This window comes from Rutidosis leptorrhynchoides, chromosome 5, assembly GCF_046630445.1.
Source record: "Rutidosis leptorrhynchoides isolate AG116_Rl617_1_P2 chromosome 5, CSIRO_AGI_Rlap_v1, whole genome shotgun sequence".
In the NCBI taxonomy this organism is placed as follows: domain Eukaryota; kingdom Viridiplantae; phylum Streptophyta; class Magnoliopsida; order Asterales; family Asteraceae; genus Rutidosis; species Rutidosis leptorrhynchoides.
Genome location: NC_092337.1, coordinates 325,067,369 through 325,079,431, shown reverse-complemented (window position 1 = coordinate 325,079,431; position 12,063 = coordinate 325,067,369).

The window sequence follows — 12,063 nt, the reverse complement described above, 5'->3', positions numbered from 1 at the left end:
AAGATAGCATAGCACCCTTTCTTCAAGCACTTTTGAGCTTTCAAATAACTAATGAGTTTTAGCTTTGAGTTACCCTTCTCTCCATAAATCATTACTGGCGTTTTATCCTTACGAGGAATGCGAATTGCCTTCTTGGCGCACACAACTTCAGCTCCTATTTTGGACATCCAGTCCATGCCGATTATTACATCAAAACTTCCTAATTCTACGGGTATCAAATCAATCTTAAATGTTTCTCCGGCTAAATTTATTTTACAATCACGGCAAATTTTATCGGCTTTAATTAGTTTACCATTAGCTAACTCAATCATGTACTTAGCATCTAGAGGTAATGATGAACAATTCAATTTAGCGTGAAAGTCTCTACACACGTAACTTCTATCAGCACCAGTATCAAATATAATAGATGCGGATAAGTTATTAATGGTAAACGTACCCGTAACAAGCTCCGGGTCTTCACATGCCTCTCTAGCATTAATAACAAATGCTCTCCCACGTGCAGGTCTGATATTCTTCTCTGGATTCGGGCACTGGCTCTTATAGTGACCTTATTTTCCACACCCAAAACAAGTAATGGTAGCCAAAGCAGTTCTATTTGCATTGGTGGCAGGAGTCTTGGTACCATTTGTATTTGTAACGAGAGCCCTACAATCTTCAGCAAGATGACCCTTTCGATTACATTTGTTGCATACCACATTACAGTAACCAGAGTGATGTTTGTGGCATCGGTTGCATAAAGGATTTTGTCCTTTATAACCAAAGCTTAACCCACTACCCGCACCTTGCGTGTTTTCTTGTTTCTTAAAAGATTGTTGTTGGTTACCTCGATCATAATTTCCATTCCACTTTCTTTTGTTACCTGATACCTTCACATCAGTATTGGATACTTTCTTATCCATGATGACCTGATCCATTAGCTCGTTTGCCATGGTTATAGCTTCATGAATTGTCTTAGGTTTCGATGCTGTAACATTTGCCTTGACCTTTTTGGGCAAACCATCTTTGTACATTTCAATCTTCCGTTCTTCGGTTGGAACCAATTCAGGACATAGCAAAACTAATTCCATGAATCGCTGATTGTAGTTGGTGATTTCAGTACCAATAACCTTCAGACTTCGTAACTCATCTTCCAACTTCCTAACCTCGTTCCTTGGACAATATTCGTTGATTAACATTGTTTTTAATTCTTCCCACGGAGTATCATAAGCTACATCTCCTCCTACAGCCTTCACATAATTTTTCCACCACGTGAGTGCACTATCTTGTAAAGTGCACGATGCATACTTGGTCATGTCCTTTTCAACACAACCACTGATTTTAAACACAGTCTCCATCTTTTCTATCCACCGGGTTAAACCGATCGGTCCTTCTGTTCCACTGAATGATGAGGGCTTGCAAGCTTGAAAAGTTTTGTAAGTGCACCCCACACGAGGATTTGGGTTAACTGCAGCACCTCTTGCAGCCTCGACCCATAACATTCTGTCGTTCACTCGCTGATTGATGAGTTCCTGGATTTCTTGTTCCGTCATTCGGTTCAATCGCGCCATATTCTTCTATAAGAATGAAAAGAAAATAATTATTCACATGGAATATTATAGATGTAGTGTATATTTACAGTACATTATAGCTTATTAATAATATGAACCATGTATTATTATAAAAGCCTTTTCTTCTTATTAGCGTTTTATAATTATATCTAGGGTAGTACCTACCCGTTAATGTCCATACTTAATAGCTTAGTACAGAATCAATTACTACCATCTAAATAATACTTAACCATGGAAAATTATTGCATTTCACACTTCACTATTTTACATATGCTTATCTTACATCGAACATTAAACAAACCACACTAATAATATTATACAAAACATTATATGATCCCATGGTTTAATACGGCAGCGCATCGTTTGGTCTATTTTCTAGGACGTTTAGGTTCAAAGAATCGCTTAACGCTTATCCTGGCTGTCTGCCTATATTTTGGCTGTGGGACTGAAGAACTGGATGCCGGGATAGAACGAATAGGAATAGCGGGAATAGGGGTGGTAGTGTCTAGTGGAGTTGGTGCCACATCATCCTTACTAAACTCGGGATTTGAATTTTCTAATTCATTAGCCTTTCGTTTCTTTCCTAGTTCGAACTCGTCTTTTGTAATTTCCTGTATTTCTTCCTCGGGTTCACTTTCCTCCTCGGGTTCACTTTCCTCCTCGGGTTCACTTTCCGGGTTCTCTATAGTCGGTTCATCCGGAATTTGTGAGTCTTCCCCAAAGATATTATTTTCGTCATCGGATAGGTTAATGACTGGAACACCATCTGAAGATTCTGGTTCGGAGTCGCTGAACGTGATGACAAGTTTTGAGCCCGACATCTATCACACAACAACTAACCCATTAGTACTACATAATATTTACATATAAATTTTAACCAACAATGATAAGCAATGGTTTTTAAATCAGACCCGGTCAAAGTCCAGACTTACTAATGTATCCTAACGACTTATCAGTTAGACACACTAATGCAAACCTGGTTCGCTAAGACCACCGCTCTGATACCACATGTCATAACCCGTCCTTAACCATAAGAACGAGTTAGATAACGTATGATTTCATTGCGAGGTATTGACCTCTATATGCGACATTTTTAAAAGAACAACTGCATTTATTTTACATTACAAACCATAACTCTTATTTTAATACAAGCTTTAGACAATAAAAAGATGATTATCGTTTAGCGATAATCTTAGACTTACAAACTTTACATGTGATGATAACAATACGATTTCTAGCATATTTTACATTACAAATCCTCCGATATGCAGTTTTATTTTTGACACAAATATGCATGCTCAAGATCTTGTTTAAATTCAACATGTTGCAGCGGAAGCTTCTAATTATCACCTGAGAATAGACATGTTTAAAACGTCAACATAAAGTTGGTGAGATATAGGTTTAATGCCGGCAGCAATATATATATAGACCACAAGATTTCATATATAAACGTTTTAATAAAAATATTCTAAGTGGTTGAGCACTTGGTAACCATACTTAACATTTAATCACGTCGCATATTCCCTTTATTATGAAATCTTACTACACCGTACCAAGTGTAGTCACGAAACGAAGTACTGTGCAACCGTTGAATACTGGTCGTCCAGTCCGGTTGGGGTTGTCAGGCCCGATAGATCTATCAACAGGATTCGCGTTTACAATACCGCTGTAAATAACAGTTACCAAGCTACAGGGAAGTATGCCAGTGGTACAACTCAACGTAGAATATACCAAGCTACATGTATTCTCATCCCGAAATATTTAGAGTTTAAAAGTGGGACTATATACTCACTTTCGTCTTGAAGATATGTAATTTTGACTTGGTCTCCGATTGATATCACAAACCTAACCATATATAATATATCAATACCTTTTCTTTTTAAACAATCGTCACATATATATACTTATAATACTTTTAATAATTCCTTAGTCCGTAGTTAGCAGTTCGATGTTAGTAATTCAATTTTAAATGGTTCATTTTTAGGTGATTAATAAACCCCCAATGAAATAAATAAAAACCCCATCGTATATGTATTGGTCGAGATTAATCTTGACCCACGGTACCGGTGTTGTCAAATGACGTGTTGCGTACATAAAGTACCGGTGTTGTCAAATGACGTGTTGCGTACAATCATGGGATCTTATGATTAATCTTCTCGTATTGTTTACGGGTGATCCTGAACCATATAAAATTAAATTATGAGTACATGTATATAAAATATCATGTTATTTTAGAAAGATGTGATTTATTTAATTTTTTTCCAATTAATCACGTAGCTAAATTAGTCTTGGATATCCGATTTCGTTTTGGTCATAGTTTCTTCGTTACAACTCCGTTTTCGTTGGTTCAACTTGCCACTTCCTTGGATCGAGTCCCTCTTTAAGAATATGAACTGTAAATACCTTAGTTTGTATTCGAAATCACAGGTCATAGGTCAAACTTTGGTGAAACTTATGAAGTTAATCATTTTCCATCATGTAAACAACCTTAAATGATTATTTTTCTAAAAATACTTATACTTTGAGTTAAATCATAAAATTTTTATGCGTTAACATATTCATAGTAAAAATCATTTTTCCAGAAAATAAACCTCCAATTCAAAGTTTAAGATGGTTTTTAATTATCCAACCCAAAACAGCCCCCGGTTACACTCCGACGTCGTAAAAACAGTTTTTAAGGTGTTCTTTGAAAAACCAAGTTAAACCTTGTTAAATTAGCATATATTTAAGATATATTACAGGTCTTGAAGTATTTTAAAAGTTAAGTTAGAAGGATCTATTTAGTTTGCAAACAAGTTTGAAAACATTCAAACTATGTTCTTGTTGTTAAAATTTTATACCACAAAATAAGATAGCTATATATATATGAATCGAATAAGGTTATGAACATAGTTACTACCTCAAGTTCCTTGGACAAGGTTGCTGTAAAAGAGGAGTAAGAACCTAGAACCAAAAGGGTGATGGAATTGGATGAAAGATTGGAAGTAAGTTTGTGTTCTTGGAAGAATTCTTGAAGTGTTTTTGTAAGGGTTTTCTTATGGTGTTTAAAGCTTGTTTCTATGGCTAGATCTTCAAGGTTTCTTGCTGAATGATTATGGAGTTCTTAGAACTTGTAAGTAGGTGAATTAGAGAGTGGTTTAAGAGTAAGAATGGTGAGCTAAAAATGGTTTGGTGTTGGTCCTTAAAAACGTGACAAAGGGGGGAGCAAGGACAAAATTTTTAAGCTTGTAATCTTGTGTATTTGTCAAACAATCATACAAAAGCAATTACCTCTACCTTAGGGCAGTAACAAGGGCCAGTTAGGTGGTGATTTGATGTGTATATACCAATAGTAAATACGTATAGAAGTTAGGTATGATACGAGTACATATACTCTAGATATACGTATAGAAATCTTGTGAAAAATAGAATGAGGATTCAAATATAGCTATCTTTTGTGAATACACTTATATGATTTTATGTATTTAAGTCCTTAAAAGTGATTAAATACATTACATATACGATATATGTATAAACATTATAGGTTATAAGTATTTATGTCAAATAACGTTACGTATGGTTATCGTTTTGAAAACTTAAGTTAGTAGTTTCAAAATATACTTATAACTTATTGTTATTAATACAAAATGAGATATTAAAACATTCATTAATCATGTTAAATATGTATATATACATATATATACACAAACGTATAATTATCATATATTGTATAGTTCGTGATATCATCGGTCAAACTAGACGGTCAAACGTTGTGTAAATCTCTTTTCGGAAACATAAATCTCAACAATTTGGATTACTTATCATGTTGGTAAGGTTTAATTGATGTAAATATTAATCTTATAAGTATAGAACGATCGAAAAAGTGCGGGTCGTTACACACCTCTCCTCACTCTCTCACTACAATACATTTTCTCTCACTAGAGCTTTCAAGGCCTTCTCACCTCCGATCGGGAAATTGAGTACCCGGAGGCGAACGCCGAAGATTGTAATAGGAGCGGTCTAGAGGATGTCAGCACTTGTAATGGTCCAGATCTCATCTGTAAACGGTGAATGCTTTCCTTAATTTAATAAAGTTATCTTGTTATTTTAAGTTGCTTTCATCTTGCATGCCTATCTATGTGTTACAAATATTTATTATGTGTTGAATACTTTATCTGGAACTTATATTATTGTTAAACCTTGACGGTTTAAAAGTTTAATTTACGGATCACCCTTTCTGCTTATTCACGTGGCTATAACCTAGTATTAGGACCTGATCATCCCTAGGATACAAGGTAAGTAGTTATGTGTGCTTAATGTCACAATAGGAATATAGTACCTACGTATGAATAACTATTTATTCGTCAAAGAAGAGCTGCCCATTTAGGTTGTGATAAGAGTAGGCAATATAGAGTTCAGTGAACAATGGCTTGCTCAGAAGCATGATTCTCGTCAAAAGCAATGTTCTTGAGATATTGTAAGATGATCTGGGGTTGAGTAAGTGATCGCAAAGGAGAGACTTCTAATCCAATTAGTAGTACCTTAGAATATCTAAGATTGAACATATGTTAATGTTAAGGCATAACTTAGTATTGAATGGTGGAATATTGCTTTAGTTAGACCAACTAAGATTAAGAAAAGACGAGACTTTCCTTTAGGGATATACCACTTTGTTCATGTACCTAGGATTCTATCCATAAGGTCGTTTAAACTCTCTAAGGTTAACGTTGGGAGTAGGGATATCCGTCTTAGCCAGAATCTTCAAGGCCTAAACTCTTAGTGACAAATCAGTTAAGTTCGTAGCCCAGTTGATTGAGGTTTATTGTTTATTCTAGGAAGATAAACTCTTGTGATAGTTCCCAATCAGAATTCTATTCTTCATACTTATCTATCTTTATCTTTATAGTTATATCATAGTATTAGTAGTTAATCTTAATCCATCACCACTTGTCAATTAGGGTTAACTATATAGGCACTTTTGTCCCACGTTACTGAGCAAACATACAAAAATACGAACCTGAGTTATATTTACCAGTTAGTCGTTAAAAGGAAGACAAGTAGGTGAGCTGTAGCTAGGAAACCCCAGCTAAATATAAATAATAAAACCATTACTCTCTTTGGTAGCTAATTCTGACCTGTTGCGACCTAACGACACCGCACAAATAAAACCGTCCATTTTGGCCATATCAATACCCACACCACTACTTTATACAATAGTAGATTCTACTATTTATAGAAACCTAATAACCATGTAATAGATCTATTGTCCACTTGTACAAAGGATGTTTGTACCCAGCCGAAAATTGTGTCTAGAAGCACATGAGTCCTTTTCTTCTTCGGTAGCTATTTGCATGAACACCCTATTGGATATCCTATTGAATAAACAAATGGAATGTTGGGTTCCTTAGGCATTGACAAAGTATTAACCACCAACTGCGCATGGGTTAAACTTCTGCATTCTATTGTTGTCTTGTAAGGTCACTTGTCAGCCATCAGCGCGTGTCCTTTTCAGTTCAATTTCATCCTCGATGTTAGTTGAATAGTACCCTTTGATGTAGACAACACTGAAAATGATTATGCTTGTAATGGAGCATAATCTGTCTAAGTGTTGTTTGTTGCTCCAGACTCTGCTGGTTCTTCTAATGGTGGTTATTCATAAGATCTTCTTGCTGGTACAACATATAATCATATGCTGGTCGTGAAGAACTCTTGAATCTTTATTTATCTTGTGCTGATAGTAAAGGCTGAAAGTATTTCGTGTGCCCGAGAGATATATTAAATTAATGTGGCTAACATGTTATGATCCAAGTTAGGTCATACCCAATAACAAGCTTACCGACACCTTATTCGTATTTAATTCTAGCGAATGGATCGTTGATTAAATACGCGACACTTGAATTTTAAGGAAAAGGTTTCTTAAATGATATTACTTGATATGTGTAATATAAGTTATGGAATAATTTATATAACAATGTTTTAATTATTTATAGGTTAAATAATTGATTAAGTTATGTTACATTTTATAAAATTGGTTTTATAAAATATACATAACTAATAATATACAAGTTTATAAAATGTGTTTTATAAAATCAAGTTTTATAAAAAAAAAAAAAATTGATTTTATAAAATCAGTTTTTCCTTTTATAAACTATATTATAACATTGCTAATGGCCTTGGAAGTGGGTGTAAGCATGCTCTTTGTTGGTCAAAAGCATGGTTAGTTCCCATGTACTTGGATATACATCTAGTGCTCTTTCAAGACATGCAAGACATATCAAAATACAAGAAAAAAACTGCACTTTCTCCCTCACTTCTGCTGTATTCAGGCCGTGGCCTTTCAAGGGAGATAGGAGGTTCAATTTTCTTTTTTTTAAGCTTATATTCAAGTGTAATTAAATCCTAACCAAGGCTAGGGTGTTGGTGTATAAGTTTGGGGTATATCTACTTGAGGTTTCATCCATTTGAGACTCCATTCATCATCATCATCTTCATCACTCATTACCTAGCTTGGAGAAGGTATAAACTCTTTTCTTGCTTGTAGTTTGTAAGTATGTTTCACAACTTGATCCTAATTAGGATTTAACTTTAATTGGTTAAAGATTAACAAGTTACTAAATGGTTATTTACATGCTTCCGCTTTGAATGATTCCTAAAAGGTTTTTAAGTATTATGTAACATGTTAAATCCCAACAATGGTATCTAGAGCCGAGGTTGTTGAAATATGCTTCGAGATGGTCATTAAACTCACTATATATTTTGCATTTTATGTACATGCATGAAAGTAAAATGCAAATATAAATTGTTTGGGTGGGTTTCATGGTTTGGTCGAATTTTGGGAGCTTCCAAATGGGTTTGGAAGTTGCCATTTGGTCATATTTTGTTGTATGTTGATGTTCACAATCAAGCCTTGACCTTATGTTTAAATGTATGCATGTTTGGTTGATTTAATTCATTCATATGGTTTGTAATAATATTTATTCATTTGGTTTGTAATAATTATTCTTTTGGTTATGTAATTTATTTTATATTTGGCATGTAAAATAGTTTAGGTTGTAATTTCATTTTTAGACAAAATGTATTAGGATATATTTTGTAAAATGATGAAGATGATGAAGACTTGAACACTTAGAAGAATCATTTGGATGCAAGATTAAGTGGGAGATTTTGAAATCTCCTACTTAGTGTTATAACCCTTAACAGGTGACATTTGTTTTCGGCTAAACAAATGTCTACCAAATTGGCTTGATTGTGAACACTTTTATTTGCATGCGTGGTTGTTTTATTTCTTGTATGATTGTGGATTGTGTATGTTACTACAACAAGTTATCACACAAGTTAACAACAAGCATAACTAGAATTTAATTGGTTAAATTATTAACGACATGCAAAACGTCAATTTAAATGGTTAAATTAAAAACGGCTAAAAGGACATTTATAAACGGTTATTAAGAACATGATAAGGATCATATATATAAAATGGTATATATCAAGTAATTGGCTAAAATTACTAGACTTGAAAATGGATTTCAAATGAACCATACACTAAATGCATGTTGGTGTATGGCATAAATGTTTTCTCAAACTAGAATTAAAGAAAACTTAAAATCCCTTAATTAACAAGGCAAACAAGTTAAACGCCATCCTTTTGTGTGACACTTGAAAATATTAGGGAACTCATAATGGGATAAAGGTCACCTAACCGTTATGAGCAAACTAATATGATTGAGGTGGATTTCGCACACTTGTGGGATAAAGGTCACCTAACCACTTGTGTGTTGAATTTACACGTTTACACTAGTAGGACGACTTGATTTGGGAATCATGAACTTAGGGTCACCGAAGCATGAGGAACAAATAGGCGTTGATGGGATAAATATGCCATGCAAAAGGATTGCATGATCCCATATCTTAGAAGTTGCAAAAGGATTGCAATTGTCATATAATGACTACCTAGCTAAATCAAATGACGGGATAAAGGTCACCTAACCGAAATTTGGTTTACCGTTGGATTCTAAAATTTAATAAATATCAATTGGATTTAAAGGGTATTGATTGTTAAATTAAAATTAATACTTAAACGACTTTGTTAAATTTTGTAGATGGTCGCCAATAACAACAAAATTCCCAACGCACCAATAAACTTTAACAACCTATCGTTGAGGTCAATCCTCGAAAAGGAAAAACTCAACCATACGAACTTCATGGATTGGTACCGCAATCTAAGAATTGTCCTCAAACTAGAGGACAGGGCGTATGTGTTGGAAGACCCCATTTCCGATCAACCGGACGAGGACAATACGGAAGGCATGGCTTATTGGGAGAAATATTGCACCGATTCGTTGCAAGTTTCTTGCCTCATGCTTGGGACTATGATACCCGAACTCCAAAAGGATTTTGAGCATCATAGTGCATATGACATGATCACACAGTTGAAGGAGATGTTCCTTCAACAAGCTCGTGTCGAGCGCTTTGAAACGGTCCGAGCGCTTCATGCATGTCGGATGGACGACTCCCAATCCGTTTCATCTTATGTCCTTAAGATGAAAAGCCTAATTGATCGAGCAAACCGTCTAAACTGCAACGTGTCTAATGAATTAGCCACGAACCTTATCCTTAATTCCTTGTCAAAGAGGTTTGACACATTTGTAATGAATTACAACATGAATGGATGGGATAAGAGCATTGGCGAATTACATGCCATGCTTAAGACTGCAGAAGCAAGCATGGGTAAAAGGGCTTCACCCGTTTTTATGATCAATGAAGGCGGGTCCAAAAACAATAACACTTCTAAGCCGAAGGCGGATAATAGGAAAGGACCCACCTACCAAGGCAAGGGCAAGGGAAAGGGGAAGATGGTTACCCCAACCAACAACAACAAGAAGCAAAAGGTTGCCGGAAAGGCTAACCCCAAGGAAGATCCGTGCTTTGGTTGCGGTGAAATGGGTCACTGGAAACGCAACTGCCCGGTCTACCTTATGGAGTTGAAGGAAAAGAGGGATGCAGGGCAAACCTCAGGTAATGTATATATGGTACACATTGAGCTTAGTATTACTTCTTCTAATACATGAGTATTAGACACAGGATGTGGAACTCATTTTTGCAATTCTTTACAGGGGTTCAAAAGAAGTGATCAAGATGCGGGAACAACAAGTCTCTTCATGGGAAATGGAGCAAGGGTGCAAGTGAAAGCTCATGGAGACGTTGTTTTAAAGCTTCCAAGTGGTTTGGAGCTTATGTTGAAAAATGTTTTGTATGCACCCGATTTATCTCGAAACATTATTTCTGTATCCCATTTGAAACAATATGGTTTTAATCTTAATTTCATTAATGATGATATCCATGTTTCTTTAGATAATGTGTTCTATTTTAAGGCTTCCCCTTCGAATGGTATTTATGAATTAGTTCATGATGACACATCATACAATAAATCAATGTTCCATGCAAACACCAAGAAACTCAAAAGGGATTTGAGTGATTCCTACTTATGGCATTGTCGCCTTGGTCACATAAATAAGAATCGAATGCATACACTTCAAAGGAATGGCCTTTTGAAATCAAATGAACTAGACTCATTTGATGTGTGTGAATCTTGTTTACAAGGCAAAATGACTAAAGCACCTTTCAAAGGGACCTATGAAAGGGCTAAGGACTTATTGGGATTAATACATTCGGATGTATGTGGACCCTTTAAGCCCATGACTAGGAAAGGTGAAAGATACTTCGTCACTTTCATTGATGACTTTAGTCGTTTCGGATATGTCTACTTGTTAAGACATAAGGACGAAACTTTGAAGCATTCAAGGAATATCAAAACGAAGCACAAAATCAACTCAACAAGACAATAAAGGTACTTCATACCGATAGAGGAGGTGAATACCTAAGTGATGCTTTCCAAGATCATCTTAGAAGTTGTGGGATTATCTCGCAACTTACTCCACCCGGGACACCATAACTTAATGGTGTGTCCGAAAGGAGGAACTGAACCCTAATGGATATGGTTCGATCTATGATGGCTAGAAGCTCGTTACCTCTATCATTCTGGGGTTATTATCTATGCTCCGCGGCTCGTATTCTAAATATGGCCCCAACCAAGAAAGTGGAACGAACTCCTCATGAGATGTGGTTTGGAAAACCTCCATCTCTATCATACTTAAAGGTTTGGGGATGTGAAGCTTATCCCAAGCATTACGTCCATAATAAGTTGAATGCTCGATCCACGAAGTGTATCTTCATAGGATATCCCAAGGATGATATGGGATATTATTTCTATGATCCATCCGAGCAGAATGTATTTGTTGCTCGGAAGGCGGAATTCCTTGAAACTAAGTTCCTAATGGAAGGAAATAGTGAAAGGAAGATAGATCTTGAAGAGGTTCAAGATCAAATAGATGATACACAATTAGCTGACACTAGCACTCAACATGAAAATGTTGAGAGTGATCAAATGGATGATCAAAATACACAAGACGTTCGCAGATTTGATAGGATTAGTAATCCTCCTGAGAGATATGGGTTTCTCATGGATGGTTGCTATGTG